Consider the following 13,776-nt stretch of genomic DNA (forward strand, 5'->3'; position numbering starts at 1 on the left):
AAAGGAAAAAAGGCCTCATGAATAACATGATATATGCAGAGAACCGGTCATTGGAATGTGTTTAAACTTGTTATGATGAAGGTAATTCCAGGAAAACACATGGAAAAGTCAGGAATATTGAATAAGCAACTGTTATCACAGCCAGGGAGACAAAGGAAGGAGCAAATGGGAGAAGGAAAATGTTGAAGAGGGACATGAAGGCTAGATCATGAAGAACCACCGCAAGGGTGGGGGACTTTACAGAATGAAAAGCCATTGAAGGCTGCTGAACCCGTCATTCAGATTGATATTTTACAAAGAAAACTCCAGAGGCAGAAAGCAGAACTCAATTTAAGAGCTACTTCAATAGCGCACAGAAAAAGGGAAGAAGGACTAAATTAAGAAATACAGGAAATGAAGGCAAAGATGGATTTGAGACACATTCCCAAAGTGAAATCAATAGGACCAAGTGACTAAGTGAATACAAGTGGGAGACAAGAGTGATGCTGAATGTCTAGCTCTGGCAACTGGTGGATGCTGATGTCACTAAGTGACGCAGAGAACAGAGAATAGGGGTCAGCTTCAGACATGCTGATTAGAACCCTTAAAGGTGCTAACTCTGTTTAGCAAAAAGGAAAAGCGTACAAAAATGACATCTATGTGTCTGAGAATCTAAATAGAACAAATATTTGGCATCAGCGGACCCCGGCTCTGGTACTTTTCTGACATTTATTTAGCTTTGTGACTGTTGGACAAGTTGCTTAACCCCTCAGGGCCTTGGTTTCCCCATTTGTGAAGTAAGAAGTTGGGGGTGTTAGATAATCATTCAATTCCCTTCTCATTCTAACATCACATTGGTCTAATACCTGAGTCATTATTTCCTTCTCGGTGTCAATCACTTCTTCCAGCCTCTAACAGAAAATCTGATGGGTCCTAATTTTCAAACAAAAGGGGTAGAGCTAGAAAGGTAAAGACAAAGGCACTAACAATCACTGCAAGCCTACTATGCACCAGGCACCATTGCTGCCCTGCTCTCCTCCAGTCGCTTGTCCCACTTGGCCCAGACACCCCTGTGGGGGTCCTAGAAATGACCAACAATTTTTTATTTCTTTATAATCAATAATTCAAGAACATAACAAAGGAATACTGGAGGTGTTTTTGAAATATAATATATACACCAAGGGGATGGAGAATGAACCATGCATACAATACAAGTGGCAAAAATTGCTTGATTATTTTTTTTAAATTCTACTTATTCTGCCATCATGTCAAAAAAATAGAAATTGAACTATCACCACCTTAAATTTCATGTTGCCGTGGGATTATAATTTGTAATACTAAAACAGTGGGACATTTATTTTTGTTCCATCTGTGCTGAAGCAGCTACAGGTCTCCCCTTCAGGGATGTATTTATGGCCATATCAGTCAATAAGCCCAGAGAAACAGCTCTCAGGGAATATAATCACCACTAACGGCAGAAATAAAATAAGCATGTTAACATGTGCCTGGTGAGATTCTTATAAACGTGTTCACCTATGCAGCCACCCAGAAGGACACTAAATTGAACCCTAAAAAAGAATGTCAGGTAACCATGTCCAAATCCTCCCTTAATCCTAGGAGACAATGCCTTTTCCAGCAGAAAGCGCTTACTCAGTTTCAATTATAATGCAAACAACAGACTGTGATACAGGCACTTGAAGTTAAAGCTCATAAAGCCCTCTTTAGCAGGAGAAAAATCTAATTCAATGGTCAAATGCCAATCAGGGTGGGATAACTAGGCAGCAGCTGAAAACACAAGATTTCAAAATCAACTGCAACTCCGTTGGGAATGCCATTACTACTGAATGCCTGTCAGAGCACAACATGAGTGAGTTAGCACCATTAACGTGGGAAAAAAAGAATGACTCCTATTTCAGTGAACACAGATAGATTCCCAGTGAATTTTTATTTGTTTTCCTGAACAATAATTGACATACAATATTATATTAGCTTCATGTGTACAACATAGTGACTTGACATTTGCGTATATTGCAAATTGATCACCCCAACGTCTAATTGCCTACTCTCACCATACAGTAGGCAGTATTACTGGCTGTATTCCCCATGCTGTCCTTTATATTCCCATGACTTATTTATTTTATAAGTGGAAGTTTATAACTCTTAATCCCCTTCACTCATTTTGCCCTCCAATTTCCATTCCCTCTGGCAACCAATACTCTGTTCTCTGTATCTATGAGCCTGGATTTTGTTTGTTGTTGTTGTTGTTGTTGTTGTTGTTGTTGTTGTGTTTTACATTCAACTTATAAGTGAAATCATGTAGTATTTGTCTTTCTTTTACTTATTTCATTTAGCATAATACTCTCAAATGCATCAAGAAGTGGCAAGAGGTGCCTGGGTGGCTCAGTCAGTTAAGCATCCGACTTTGGCTCAGGTCATGATCCATGGTTCACGGGTTCAAACTCTGCATCGCATTTTGCAGCGCTCAGAGCCTGGAGCCTGCTTGGTGGATTCTGTCTCCCTCTCTCTCTCTGCCCCTCCCTGGCTCTTACTCTGTCTTCTCTCTCTCAAAAATAAATAAAATATTTTAAAAATTTTTTTAAATGGCAAGGTTTCATTCTTTTTATGGCCAAGTATTCCAGTGTATATACATACCACAACTTTATCCATTCATCTATTGATGCACACTAAGGTTGTTTCCATATCTCAGTTATTGTAAATAATGCTGCAATGAACATAGGGGTGCATATATCTTTTCAAGTTAGTATTTTCATTTTCTTCAGATAGAAACCCAGTAGTGGGATTGCTACATAGTATGTTAGTTCTATTTTTAATTTTTTGAGGGACCTCCATACTGTTTTCCATAGTGGTTGCATTTTTGTATATGGTGTAAGACACTGGTCCAGTGTAATTCTTTTGCATTTAGCTATCCAGTTTTCCCAACATCATTTACCGAAGAAACTGTCCTTTCCCCATTGTATATTTTTACCTCCTTTGTTGTAAATTAATGGACTATACACATGTGGGTTTATTACTGTGGTCCCTTCTGTTCCATTGATATGCATGTCTGTTTTTATGTTAAAACCATATTGTTTTGAATACGATAGCTTTGTAATTTAATTTGAAATCAGGGCATGTGATACCTCCAGCTTTGTTCTTTCTTAAGATTGCTTTTGCTAGTCAAGATTTCTATGGTTCCATAATCCTAAATTTTAGGATTGTTTGTTCTAGTTCTGTGAAAAATGCCATTGAAATTTTGACAGGGATTGCACTGAATCTCCAGATTGCTTTGGGTAGTATGGACATTTGGACGATATTAATTCTTCCAATCTAGAAGCACAAAATATCTTTCCATTTCTTTGCGTCTTTTTCCATTTCTTTCATTAATGTCTTACAGTTTTCTGTGTATAAGTCTTTCATCTCCTTGGTTAAATTTATTCCTAGGTATTTTATTCTTTTTGTTGCAAGTGTAAGTGGGATTGTTTTCTTAATTTCTCTTTCTCATAATTTATTATTAGCATATAGAAACACAAATTTTTGTATATTGATTTTGTATCTTGCAATTCTACTGCATTCCTTTATTAGTTCTAATAGGGTTTTTTAAAAGAAATCTTTAAGGTTTTCTATATATAATATCATGTCATCTGCATAGAGTATCCATTTTACTTCTTTTCCAATTTGGATGCTTTTTATTGCTTTTTTTTCCCCTTAATTGCTGTGGCTAGAACTTCCAGTAATATGCTGAATAAAAGTGGGGAGAGTGCACATCCTTGTTTTGTTCCTGATCTTAGAGGAAAAGCGTTCAGCTTTTCACTAATGAGCATGATGTTAGCTGTGGGCTTGAGGTTGTCATTTATGGCCATTATTATGTGAGGTACATTCTCTCTATATGCACTTGTTTGAATTTTTATCATAAATGGACACTGAATGTTGTCGAAAGCTTTTTCTGCATCTATTGAGATGATTGTATGATTTTTTTATTGTTTATTTTGTTAATGCAGTGTATCACACTGGTTGATTTGTGGATGTCAAGCCATCCTTGCATACCTGGAATAAATCCCACCTGGTTAGAGTGTGTGGTCTTCTTAATGCATTGTTGAATTCAGTTTGCTAATATTTTGTTGAGGATTTTTGCATCTATGTTCATCAGAGGAATTGGTCTATAATTTTCTTTTTTTGTGGTGTCCTTGTTTGGTTTTGGTATCAGAGTAATGCTGGCCTCATAAAATGAATTTGAAAGGATTCCTTCATCTATTTTCGGGAAGAATTTGAAAAGGACTGGTATCAATTCTGCTTTGAATGTTTAGTAGAATTCACCAGTGAAACCATCTAGTGCTGGACTTTTGTTTGTTAGTAGGTTTTTGATTACTGATTTAATCTTCTTGCTTGCGATGGGTCTGTTCAGATTTTTTCTTTCTTCATGAATCAGTCTTGGTAGATTATATGTTTCTAGTAATTTATCCATTTCTTCTGTGCTGTCAAATTTGTTAGCATATAATTGTTCACTGTAGTCTCTTATGATCCTTTGTATTCCTGTGATATCAGTTGTAACTTCTCTTCATTTCTGATTTTATTTAGTTGAGTCCTCTTTTTTCTAGGTGAGACTAGCTAAAGTTTTGTTAATTTTGTTTATCTTTTCAAAGAAACTAGCTCTTCAGTTCATTGATCTTTTCTATTGTCTTTTCAGTCTATATTTCTTTATACTCTGATCTTTGTTATTCCGTCTTCTGCTAACTTTGGGCTTTTTTTTTTTTTGTTCTTTTTCTAGCTCTTTGAGGTGTCAAATTAGGTTGTTTGAGTTTTTCTTCTTTCTTGATGTAGGCATTTATTCCTGTGAACCTCCTTTTTTAGAACTGTTTTTGCTGCATCCCATAAATTTTGGTATATTTCCATTTTTATTTGTCTCCAGGTATTTTTTTTATTTCATCTTTATTTTCTTTGACCCACTGGTTGTTTACTGTCATGTTGTTTAATCTCCACATTTTTGTGGTTTTTACAGTTTTCTTCTTGTAACTGAGTTCTAGTTTCATACCACTGTGGTTAAAAAAAGATGCTTGATATGATTTCAATCTTCTTGAACTTATTGAAACTTGTTTTGTGGCCAAACATGTGACAACTCTCATGGAGAATGACCCATGTGCACGTGAGAAGAACATCTATTTTGCAGCTTTGGGGTGGAATATTTCATATAGATCTATTAAGCCCATCTGGTCTAACATATAATTTAGGCTGATGTTTCCTGTCTGCATGATCTATCCATTGATGTAAGCAGGGTGTTAAAGTTCCCTACTACTATGACATTGCTGTCAATTTCTCCTTTTAGGTCTGTTAATAGTTGCTTGATATATTTTGGTACTTGTATGTTAGGTGCATAGATATTTATAAATGTCATGTATTGCTGGATTGATTCCTTTAGCGTTAGGTAACGCCCTTCTTTGTCTTTTGTTACGCCCTTCTTTTGTCTTTTTTTTTTTTAGTGTTTATTCATTTTTGAGAGAGAAAGACAGTGTACAAGTTGGGCAGGGGCAGAGAGAGAGAGAGGAAGACACAGAATCCGAAGCAGGCTCCAGACTGTGAGTCGTCAGCACAGAGCTTGATGTGGGGCTCGAATCCACAAACTGTGAGATCATGACCTGAGCTGAAGTCAAATGCTTAACTGACTGAGCCACCCAGGTGCCCCACAGTCTTTGTTTTAAAGTCTATTTTGTCTGATATGAGTAGAGCTACATCAGGTTTATTTTCATTTCAATTTGCATGCAATATCTTTCTCTGTCCCTTCATTTTCAGTCTATATGTGTCCTTATTTCTGAAGTGAATCTCTTTTAGGCAACATATAAACGAGTCTTGTTTTTTTATCCATTTAACCACTCTGTCTTTTGACTAGAGAATTTACTTCATTTACATTTAAAGTAATATTGATAGGTATGTACTTTTGCCATTTTATTGTTTTCTGGTTCTTTTATAGTTCCTCTCTCTTCCTTTCTCCTCTTTCTTTCTTCCTTTGTGGTTCAATAATTTTCTTTAGTGTTATGTTTAGAAGTCTTTCTCATTTTCTTTTGTGTATTTATTATAAGTTTTTGCTTTGTGGTTACCACGGGCTTCACATATAACATCTTTTGTATATGACAGTCTATTTTAAGTTGATAGCAACTTAAATTTACATACATTACAAAACTCACTATTTTCAATCACTCACTCCATGTTTTGGTTTTGATGTCACATTTTACATTTTTAATTTTATGGATCCCTTAACTAATGATTATATTTTTAGTTTATTTTAGTACTTTTGTTTTTTGACCTTCATACTAGCTTTATAAGTGATTAATCCACTACCATTACTAAATATTTACCTATTCCAATTTGATTTTTATTTTCATACGTTTTCTTGTCTTTAGTTATTGACATTTATTTTCAGCTTAAAGAAGTCCCTTCTTTATAATTTTATTCATTTTTGAGAGAGAGAGAGAGAGAGAGAGAGAGAGAGAGACAGAGACAGAGCATGAGTGGGGGAGGGAGAAAGAGAGAGGGAGACACAGAATCTGAAGCAGGGCCCAGGCTCTGAGCTGTCAGCACTGAGTTTGATGTGGAGCTTGAACTCACAGATCGTGAGATCATGACCTGAGCTGAAGTTGGACACTTAACCGACTGAGCCACCCAGGTGCCCCTTAAAGAAGTCCCTTTAACATTTCTTGTAAGGCTGGTTTAGTGGTGATTAACTCCTTTAGCTCTTGCTTATCTGGAAAACTCTTTATCTCTCCTATCCTGAATGATAATCTTGCTGTGTAGAGTAGTCCTGGCTGGACGTTTTTTCCTTCCAGCATTTTAAATATGTCATGCCACTGCCTTCAGGCCCTCAAAGTTTCTGCTGAAAAATCTGCTGATGGCCTTATAGGAGTTTTTCCATTGTATATAAGTTTGGTTTCCTCTTGCTGCTTTTAAGATTCTCTCTTTAACATTTTAATTATAATGTGTTTCAGTATGGTAAAGGGTGCCTGGGTGGCTCAGTTGGGTAGGCATCTGACTCTTGATTTCAGCTCAGGTCATGATCTCACGGTTCGTGAGTTCAAGCCCCACATCAGGCTCTGTGCTGACACTGCAGAGCCCGCTTGGGACTCACTCTCTCCCCCTCTCTCTGCCCCTCCCCCATTAGTTCTCTCTCTCTCTCAAAATAAATAAATAAACTTTAAAAAATTAAAAATAAAAAAAATAGTGTATCTTGGTAAGGATCTCTTTGGGTTTATCTTACTTGGAACTCTCTAGGATTCCCAAACCTGGGTATCTGTTTCCTTCCCTAGATTAGAGAACTTTTCAGCCATTATTTCTTCAAATGAGTTTTGTGTCCCCTTTACTCTCTCTTATCCTTCTAGGACCTATATAATGTGAATGTTATTCCATCTGGTGTTTTCCATAGGTCTCTTAAGGTATTTTCATTTTTTTTTTTTAATTCCTTTTTGCTGCTCTGTCTGGGTGAGTTCTGTTGCTTTGTCTTCCAGGTCACTGAACCGTTCTGCTTTTATCCCACTTACTTTTGAACCCCTCTAGTGTATTTTTCAGTCCAGTTATTATATTCTTCAGCTCTATTGGTTGAAGTTCTTACTGTGTTCATGCACTCTTCTCCCTAGTTTGGTAGGCATCTTTATTACTATTGTTTTGAACTCTTTATCAAGTGGATTACTTATCTTTGTTTCAGTAAGGTCTTTTCCTGAAGTTTTGTCTTGTTCTTTTCTTTATTCTTCTGTCTCTTCATTTTGCCTGATTCTCTGTTTGTTTCTAAGTATTACATGAAGCAGTTACCTCTCCCAGACTTGAAGGAGGGTCCTTGTGTATGTGAATAAACTATGAATACCAGAATACAAATCCCCCTGGTCACCAGAGCCAGGTGCTGGAGGGCTGTCCCCTGTGAGGGCTGTCCCCTGTGTGGGCTGTGGATACCCATCAGCTGTGGCAAGGCTGAGGTTGCAGCACAGGGGAGATGGTACACTTGCCCAGATGGCTGTGGCATTGGTACCCCATGGGGGGGGGGGGTTGGCAGTATGTTCATCTGGCTTGTTGTGGCACAGCTGTAGTACAGGAGGGTGAGGCTTCCCAGCCTGCACTAACAAGTTAGAAGGAGGCTGTCAAAATGGCACCCACCAATGCCAGTATTAGCAAAGTTGAATAAGATTGCAGAAAGTGGCACCTGCCAGCACTTCCATCCCTGGACAGAGTCCCAATAGTTTCCTGCCCTCCAGTAGTTACTTTAAGATTAGTAAGGGGTCTCCTTCACATATGGTCTAGGTGCTTTTCAAACTTCTGCTTTTGTACTAGGTCCCAGCGTGAGTGAGTCTGTGTGTCATCCCCTTAAGGGTGGCTTCTCCATCCCCTACAGTTTTACAGTTTTCCTAGAGATAATCCCCATTGGTTTTATGATTTGGAGGCTGGCCTCTCCAGTGCAGGGCCCAAGAGTTGGGGTGCCTGATGCAGGGCACAAATCACTCACTCCTCAGGAAAAGGTTCATATTGTTGAGATCCCTCCTGGTTGTGTGCTGCTACACCTGGGTTGGGGTTTTTGGCAAAAACCCATTTCTACCTCTCCTACTCATCTGGATACGGTCTCAATATAGCCCTTTTATCCTGTGTTGTGCAGGTGCTATTCATCTAGTTTTCAGAAATTTTTTAGGGGAAATTATCCCTATATGTAGCTATAGATCTGTTGTGTCCATGGGAAGAAGTGAGTTCATAATCTCCCTACATTGACATCTTGAACCACCTTCAGAATCCCAGTAAATTTTTGAAGAGTTACATGTTAAATTGGTTTGGAAAGCTTTCTTAGCCTAAAAAGTATGTGCAAACAAACTTGGATAATGAAGACAAATTAGAAAATAAGAAAAATCACAAGTGCATTTCTCCAACTATTACACATGTTATACATACATAAAGAATCAAATATCTCCTAAGGCAGTCATGAAATTTTGGACTCATGACTGATCCATTCATCCCAACAAAATATTTAGCCTTTAGAAAAGGGCATTATCTCCTGAGCCAAAAGAAGATTGTGAGCTTCATCATTTGACCTTTTCATTTGCCTTCTCCCAAGCTGCCACTTCTCCCTGAATTATAAAAAGGAAAATGAGCATCATTGGGGCTCAAGGAATAAGACCAGAAGAGACTTGCTCTACACCATTGACTCAGGAACTCTCCTCTCCATACATCTTGCCCCAAGTTATTTACCAAATCAGGAAAAGCAACATCATGCAAAGTAGAAGTGAGGGGGGAAAAAGAAAGTATGTGGCAGAAGCCAGGTAATCACGTTTGGGAAGAGAGATATGATGTGTCCATAAGGAAGGAAAACATTTCACGTGTTTTCTCTAGTCTACACCAATTCTCCTTTTGCTGATACATAGGAAAAGGGCCACCAATGGCAAGTACATGTGGTTCTACCTCCAGCCACAGCCTGATTGGTCCAAGCTGATATCTGTCCCAGGCTGAGCCAATCAGCTCTCTTCCCCAGTACTGTTGGTCTGGGACCAGAGAGAGCATGAGTCAGTCCTATATGCAGTGGCATAAACTATTAGATGTATGCATCTTAGGAGGATTTGAAATCATCTTTCCCATCTTATCTGCACCTGGTCTACAGTATGAAAACATGAAACCAACAAGCTGGGAGATACCAAGAAATAAGGAAAGAGTATCAGATGCATTCAAGTCCCTGCTAGTGAGGTGTAGCTATAGCCCTGGTCTTCTAGCCATTTCACAGTCTGACTCTTCCTTCAGTTATTCTACACTTAATCACATAAGAGAGGGATGGCACAGTCCAGCACCATAAAAATTTACTCTTAGTTAAGTACACAGACCCAGCGTGCAAAGGCCAGTCCTTACAGAATACAAGAATAAATTAGGTGCGAGAAAAAGATCAATTCTGCTCCACACATGAGATAACCTTTTAAAAACAAAATTTCTTAAGTTGATTTGACTTGGTTTTTTGCTGCTTATAAACAAGAAAATCTAAATACTTGATTTAAAAAAAAAGATGTGATGCCTAGGTACCTATGAATGTAATAGGGGACTTGGTGGGATGACTTGTTTGAGAAGCTAAGATCTCCATGACATTTGCCATCTGAGTGTGCACGAGTCCTTTGCCTTGCTGACACTGGAGCTCTTTGAAAACTGCCTACTCACATACATGGATATATGTACATATGTGTGTACAGAGGTTAATGATGATCAGGCCTTTCCTCAGCAACAGAGGTTAAAACTAGTATGTCCTCTCCCTGGGTCAATGCAATCTCAAGACAATGTGAGATTATTGTGGGGGAATAATAAAAACCACTTGGCAGCCCTCAGAGAAGTTTCGAAAGGTTACAATTTTCTACAACTACATGCAGACTTTGAGAAAGTATATAAAATGCTAATGTGACCAGCATCATACATGAAAGCATATAAAAGGTTTATGTGATAATGTTGATTAGAAAACCAGGTCTCATGCAAGCAATTATAACTGACACTTGGAGACAGATTTAATTTCTATTATATCAATTTAAACAATGCACCTGAGCAAAAGGTGATCTTCCCCAAAACTGTATGATGGTTAACTAACAAGTTTTGATATTTAGATATTGAACACTGAGATTCATGCTAGTTTTCTTGGTCATCTCCAGGTAGATTCTTCTACCAGTCTGAAATATTAAAAACATCTAAACTGACATTCAATATAACTTTGTAAAGAAGAAGCCATTTACCAGGAATAATTTTTGTCCTACAAGGAAAAATATATAGTTAATTTTACATAAAAGATTATAAAATAAATTTCAAGATAAAGTATATAATTTTATACACTATTTTAAAATAAAATATTAATTAATGTAGGCACTTTTATTTAAATAAATTCTAGTTCTCTTCACATCAGCATCTCAAAGGCCACTTCAAAACACAAGTAGGTGCCTACAGGTCCATGGCTCCTCAAGCTTCCCAAATGCCTAATTCTTGGGGCTCTGGAGCTCCAAAAGCAAACAAATCTGCACCTTGTGAGTAAGTGGAAGAGGCAAAAATTTCAGCTGGGCCTGCCATCTTATTAACCAATACACCAAAGTTAGCTTCTTCTCCAGATTTGGCAGATCATTAATATCCCTGAGCCTCTGTTCAGACTTGAAGCAGACTGGCTTTTTCATACAGTGAAAGGTCAACTTCTCTCCCAGCCTCCTTCTCTCCCAGCTTCCTTATATACCACAAAGTGGAGGGAGAAGGCAAGCACAACGACTGAAGTTGAGGGAATCACTTCATGTGTTTCCCAACAACATAGATGCATTCCTTAATACAAACTGGACAAGGGCCAGAAAGAGCCAGCTGTAAGCCCACTAGTCTCTTGTTCCTTCAGGTGCTGATGTTCTGTGCCTCAAGTTTCAATGGCTCTGCCTTTTTCTCTTAAAATGAGAAGTTAGCTAATGTAGCTGAGATACCAGGAGCCACCCTCCACAGCCACCATTGTCACTGCTGCTTCCTCTTACCTGCCCTAAGCACCTGTGCAACCTGTCCATAGAAATGTTACACAAAGTGTGTGTGTGTGTGTGTGTGTGTGTGTGTGTGTGTGTGTGTGTGTGTAGGGGTTTGGAGAGTGGGGGGACAGGGAGGAAAGAAGCACGGCATCTTATGTTTACATCTTTCCGATACCAGTCCCTATCCCTAGTTATAACTTTTCATGCCAGGCATCATGATAGAACTCCTTTGAAAACTAGCAAAATACACCACTAAGGTGTGCTCAGTTTTCTGAGCAAAGCTTCAGCCCCCTGCATGGAAGGCAGAACCACCATGTCTGGTTCCTCATTAACCAGAGCTCATTATCACGGCCCCCCTGCTTTCACCATCATCTGACTGATGCCAGAAAGTTTTGATTTACAAGCTGGAGGGTCAGAGAAAAGAGCCTTGAAAAGGTTTCTTTTCTTTTTAATGAGCATATTTAGGTTGTTATGAGTCAAGTTCAAAATTCAAGTCACATATGAACAATTTTTATAGGAGAAGGAGTAACCTGATGTTCAAATTCATTTGCCTCCCATTTTGAAGTAATTCATCTTTAAAATTTCTGTGAAAATTCTACAGAGTTGCCCAGAAAATGGCACCAACCATCTGTAAGTAAAAACAAAAGCTCTCTATAGTATATATCACAGGTTCAAAGCACTTTGGCATCGGCAGATTGAACACGTTGTTAAAAGAATTTAACTGCAAGAAGAGCTACCATAATTACATAGCAGCTGGTCTAATGTTGACAAAACAACTTTTAAAGGCTTTCAGAAGCCTTAAAGGCTAATCAATTAAAAAGGCATGAATAGTAATGTGCATCCTCTCCTTAACACTGTGAGCTGCATCTCCCACAAATGCAGTGAGGTTTTCATTTTGGAACAATCATTTCTTATGTCCTACAATTAAGCCGAACACGTGAATAAATTCTAAGTTGTGTCTAGGTGAGACCATTATACTTAAAATAAAATAACTCCATAAAACTCAATTATAAACATTGAACTTAATGAGCATTTCCATACCAGCAAAGTTATTATCAAAATGCCAACAGCTCATGCCAGAATTTGTGCTTACTTTACCAAGAGCAGGCAGAGGAAGTGTTTTAGATTGTCGTCTACACTGGCCAAGGATATGCTGGAGGCATGAAGAATAAATGAACGGATGAATGGATGGATGTTGGGATGAGTCTGTACTCAGCATCCAAAGAACACTGACTTAATCCCTTTGGGATCAGCCGAGGGGTCATGTTGGAAGCCCTCCTCTGCCAGGACCAGCCAGTTTCCTTGAAGGTCCAGCTGGAAGTCCATCTCTCACGGGCACCTTCCACACGCTTCCCACAAGGCTTGTTTCTTTACCAAATCCCTCACCTTCAGAGAATTAGAAAGGATTTTATATATCACGGGATCCCATCCTTTTTAGGACCCAGCTAACTTTTCCTATAGAAGGCCAGATAGTAAATAATTCAGGCTTTGTGAGCCACAGAATGCCACCACACCACTCACCTCTACCATTGTAGCATGAAAGCAGCCTGCATGAGATTTACACAAATGGGCATGGCCAGGTTCTGATAAAACTACTTACAAGGGAAAGCAGGAAGCCAGACTTGGCCCACGGTCGGTAATTATCTGACCCCTGCTCTACCAACGTGAGTCGCCTTGTTCCCACTCAGGGTCCAGGGAGCCTCTTTCGGAACACCTCCAGGGAAGAAGGTCAATCCCCTCAAAACAGCCTCTCCACCTTCTGAAGCTTTCCCTTCTATCGACTGCAATGAATCTGTCCGCAACCTGCGGGCACTGTCACATCTGTGCACCCTGTCCTCTCCTAACGCATTCTCCCGCCCCAGTGTGCTCTGCACAGATAGGCCTTCAAAAATCCTTTCTATAATTAAAGAAAATACCACCAGTGTTGCCTTCTGGAGCCCCAGAGAGTAAGCCAAATACCTCTTCCACCAGACAGCCCTTCATGTATTTGAAGACAACTGTGGGATATGGCATTTTCTGTCTGCGCCGCTCATTTGGGATCTATCTCACAGCGCATTTGATTGTTAGTTTTCTTCTTCCATGTACACACTTTTTTCCTCCTCATTTAGATGGCAAGTGAAGCATAGTCCCTGGCACACAAGCTCCATTTAGTTTTACGAGACAGAGTGGCAGGACGACCACAGAAATATCAATCAACACATCTTTTTAAACGCCTTTCTCCACAATGGGGACCTCTTCCACTACGGGAGGTGGACAGCTCACCACAGCCGCTGGAAGGCTGCGAGTATGTCAAACGTCTTCAGATGTAAGAACTGATTCTTGAGAGGCA

General features: G+C 39.0%; 1 protein-coding gene across 5 annotated transcripts in view; it reads right to left on the reverse strand.

Annotated features, from left to right (window-relative positions):
* Positions 1-13,776, reverse strand: part of LYPD6 (LY6/PLAUR domain containing 6) — a 123,558-nt gene that overhangs the window by 91,021 nt on the left and 18,761 nt on the right. The window lies entirely within an intron of this gene.

This window comes from Panthera onca, chromosome C1 (assembly GCF_046562875.1).
Source record: "Panthera onca isolate mPanOnc1 chromosome C1, mPanOnc1 haplotype 2, whole genome shotgun sequence".
Lineage (NCBI taxonomy): Eukaryota > Metazoa > Chordata > Mammalia > Carnivora > Felidae > Panthera > Panthera onca.